Here is a 4,817-nt window from a genome sequence, read left to right as displayed (position 1 = left end):
AAACAAAGTTGAATAAAGAGAAACAAATCATCATCTGTAAAGCAGCACAGTAACCATGGAAACCAATATGATGTTCACCAATATTGATGTGTTAAAACAGGTTGCTGGTACAGAGGACATTGGTAAACACACACACACACACACACACACACACACACACACACACTGTGCCTGTTATGGAAAGTGATTCATCCACCGATGGATTCTCTGCCAGTCCACAAAAATGAAGAAACATTCTGTCTCTCTCTCCCCTTTCTCCTCCTCTCCTCTCTTTCTCTCTCTCTCTCCTGCTGCTGCGCTAACTCAGTGCACCGTGTTCATCCCTCTCTCCCTCTCTCCCCAAAACTGAGCCATTTTGTTTCAGCAGAGGCAGCTACCTCTATATCGAGACCACAGTTTCATGCCCATAGTGACGGATTCTTCATGAGCTCCCTTTATATTAATGTGTGTCTATATTCCATTGGATTTTCAGAGATGAGATGCTTTATGATTTTCTCCTCATCATTACATACATAACCTATAGCCCCCCTAACCCCGCACACCACCCCCCTCCTCCTTTCCTCCTCCCCTCCCTTCCTCTCCTCCTCCGCTCCGGTCCTCTCCCACCGGCCCTGCCATCTCCTAGACCCCCCCTCTTGCCTCTGCCGCCTCACATACCGATAGAGATGCAGACAAACCGACCACCCCCCCCCCCCCCCTCACCCCCCAATGTGCATCAAACACACACACACGCACAAACACTTAGATGTATGCAGCTTTACCCCTCCCCCACCTCTCCCCCCATCCGCCACACTTACCTTTGCAGGGGATGGAGGAGAGGATGCTGTCCTTGCTTCCGTTCCTTTCCCTCTAAAAAAGGCACACCTGCTTTGCTATCACTGCTATTTCTACCCCAAATAATAATAATAATAATAATAATAATAAAGAATGAGGAAAAAAAAGATCTAAATCAAAAGCAGTACTGAGTACTGTGATTAACAATATCCCCCATTTTGATGCTGCCTCTCTCTCTCCCTCTCTCTCTCTCTTTCTCTTTCTCTCTCTCTCTCTCTCTCTCTCTCTCTCTCTCTCTCTCTCCCTGTCAGAATCTGCCTCTCTGCCTCCCAGCTGCTCTGTGTGTCTGTGTGTGTTTATCTATTGCAGATCTCTGCTCCTACTGCTGTCTTATTTTTTTGCCTGACAACACAGTGGGGCCTGAGCATGCTCAGTAGGAGCCAACAGCTGGTCATGTGACCTGCAGCTGACTGCGTTGCTGGCTGAGGTGGATAAAAGGAGAGAAAAAAAGGAGGAAAATGGCGAGAGAGAGAGAGAGAGAGAGAGAGAGAGAGAGAGAGAGAGAGAGAGAGAGAGAGAGAGAGAGAGAGAGACTGTGTGTGTGTGTGTGTGTGTGTGTGTGTGTGTGTGTGTGTGTTTGTAATAGCATTCATATTTGTAGAGTGCATGTCTGACATCATAGTGCCTTAGTTCCTCTCCCTCCCTCTTCCTGGTGGTTATTTCTGAAAGATAATATTATTATCTTTAAGAAATTCTTAAAGAATTATAATTCTTAAAATCTTTCAAATTAAATATGAAAGAAAAACCCAGGAATACATCCTTCAAATATGTACTCTTTATACTTAGATAATACATTGTAATGTTTGTTGTTTGGTGTACGTACAGTACAGCATAGCAGCAAAGCTATTGTTCTCAGTATTGTCTCAAGTCTGAAACAGTGGTCATTAGCAGCTGTGCTAAAGTGCTAATCAGTATTTACCCTGGTTAGCGGTTAGCATCCTGCACCACGCTTATAGTACTGACCTAGAGTATATCATGGGCAGATTAGGTGCTAGTGGGAGGAGCTCAGCTGTGTGTCTGTCTCTCTGTCCATCTCCCTGTCTGTCTCTCTGTCTGTCTCTCTGTCTTTCTCTCCCTGTCTGTCTCTCTGTCTGTCTGTCTGTCTGTTGTCTGTCTCTCTGTCTATCTCCCTGTCTGTCTGCTCCTGGAGGAAGACAAGAGATATTTCCTCAACCTTCCCTGATGTGTTTTGGCAGGAATTCAAAAGGGCATCCAAGTAGTGACCCATAGCAAGAGGCAAATAGGAGGCATACTTGAGGCAAATAGGAGGCATACGGTACTTTGCATAGGGTTGCATAGGGGGGAATGCCATATTCATTAGATCGAGTGGGTTAGACTGCACTGTGTGGTCATTTTGACAAGCATACAGTATAATAACTTTAACATAAACTGGTCCAGTTGATCCATAACAGTCTCATTCAATGATGGAAATACGCCTTGAAAAAATATGATCCCTCTGACATACAGCTGATATGAAAATACATTATCATCATAGCTAACACCGTTTCACCCTACTCTCTCAACATAATTCTATTATGAACACAGTCTAATCTAGTCCATCTATAGGATTTGGCTTGGGGATTTTACCTGAGTGAACCTCACCTAATGACTAAGGTGTTAGGAGATAATAATGCTCTGTGACAGGTAGGGGCGTGGACGGTGGATGGTCTGCCTGACTGATTGGATTGCAGGTTTGTCCCTCACCTGGGCAGGTGTCCATTGGTCCTGGAGGGAGTAGAACAGAGCGTCGGTCACAGCCTGAACCTAACAGAGGCCATTGATACGCCAACATGGGCAGTGGCAGCAGCAGCAGCAACACCCCCGTTGAGATCAGGTGAGAACTGCTGTAGGAGGGGACAGGAAGGCGTTAATTTAACACTTCACTAGGGGCTATATGGATTAAGAAAGGTGAGGGGGTGAGAGGGCTGATGTGTATAGGCTACAATCCCTGTACACTCAGCCTACAACACATCAGCAGTGGTACTGTACTGTCTACTGTAGTAGACAATAGAGCAGTAGTGGAATTTGCTTCCTAACATTGTTTCAAGAGGGCAAGAGGCACAGTATGTAGTCACTAGGAGGCCTTCCAATAGTCTGTCTTCTGTTCCACGCATTCCTCCTTCCTTGCTTCCTTCTCACAAAGCACTGGAGAAAAAGAGCTATGGTTCCTCCTCTAATATAATTCTCCTCCAATACTTTTTTTAGAGGGAATTGAGGAGAGAGGATGTGAGGAAAAGAGGAAAGGCTATTGCCCATTGTCTCACGTCTAGGGTGAGATCTGTGGTGCATGTGTGTCTGTGTGGACGATGTGTGTGGAGTCCGTCATCTCTGAATAGCAACACAACACTGCAGGATGGGAGTCCATTGGATTATATTGTGTACAGTATGTACGTTGGTGTAAAGGAATGCAGACATTACAAAGTTTGTCTGTGCATCCAATCAAGACTATTCAAAATGTCAGCTCCAATATTTGTTTTTTCTCACATCAAATCTACCTGAAATTTATTAATTTCATATTGGTATTTTGCCCCCTAAATAAGTACTTAATTGAATGTACTACCCATATAACATTGTTGGTACAGTAAATCAAAAGTTGCATTGTTGATTTAATATAATTACAATGCCATCTATTTATAATTCAATGAGAATTGAATTGAATTGCTTTCATAATGGCATAATGGCTTTTCTTTATCATAAACGCTAGAGGGAGCTGTTGATTGCCAGATGATTTCCCAATGACTTGATGATTTCAATTTCTCTCGAGGTCAGTGTTCCTTGAATGCAAATGTTGGGTAAAAGAGATTTCAACATCGATACATTTCCAAAAACAAAATGGGAGAAGTTACAATATTTCGTCACAGTAATGTACACGAGTTAACTTGTTTACACAACATGTTGCAATGTATGGTTCATCATGACATGACGTTAATGTACTTCTCATCTCATTAGCCCATACAGTCCTTAGTGTAGGGATAACAGACTCATGCAAAAGACTGCTCTCTCAGAGGTTGAATGTTCCATACTGTAACTTAATCATTAGTTATAACGTATTAATGAAGTACTGCAGTACGACTCGCCAAAGTTGCTTCATCAGAAGGGATTATATTATATGGGTGTTCAACACTGAACATGGATGATTTCTGAAACGCATAGCCTGGACATCTTTCTACCTGGACCTTTTATGTAATACATATGGTTTATTGCAGAGTATTGCTGTAGTTCTATGTGCCTACAAGGGCGAAGAACGTGGTTATGACTGATTAGAGAGACACGATTATTTGGCACGTTACAATTTCATACATGCAATACAATGACAATGTGTCTCTAAAATATCAAATTATCTCATTATTAGCGACGTGAGAACATTTTGTGATGTTTCCCATGAAGCACTGCGGCATTGAGGATGTACGTGCATCCCAGTGCGTGCATCACTGAAGCTTCATCAAATGACGCATTTTTGAACACAAGAATAATGCACGTAGGCAAAATCAAGTTAGTAATCTATTCGAGGTTATTGATGTTATAAATACGAGTAATGAAGTTAAACGAATCATAAGAAGTCCTGGTACCCACTTCATTTACACATTCGATAGATTCTACCGCATCCTCCTGTCACATGTCGGCCTCATGCATCTGAGAGACTTCTTCTCGACTCCCTGATTGGTCACCGGTGGTAACCGTATTTCTGCCATATTCAGCCATGTAACCTTCCCCGTCCTACACAGATAGCATAATATTCTTCATTAGGATGTTACAATACAACCGTATGTATCCGATCATATATTTTTGGCTATTACAATACAATAGTTATTGAAACAATTTGTCTCGATTGGGAACATCGTTATATCTTTTTAGATACCTAATTTATTTATTATTTCTCGCGGATGTATATGTGATGTATCGTAGAAAAGTAGTTCCGGCGAGTCAGGAGGAATCACCTTGAGCTGCTGGGCGGAACAGAAGTGCATCAGTCCAGACAGTTG

This window comes from Nansenia antarctica (assembly GCF_963989245.1).
Source record: "Nansenia antarctica genome assembly, chromosome: 9".
In the NCBI taxonomy this organism is placed as follows: Eukaryota; Metazoa; Chordata; class Actinopteri; order Argentiniformes; family Microstomatidae; genus Nansenia; species Nansenia antarctica.
The sequence above is the reverse complement of the archived record's forward strand: the minus strand, read 5'-3'. Positions refer to the sequence as shown.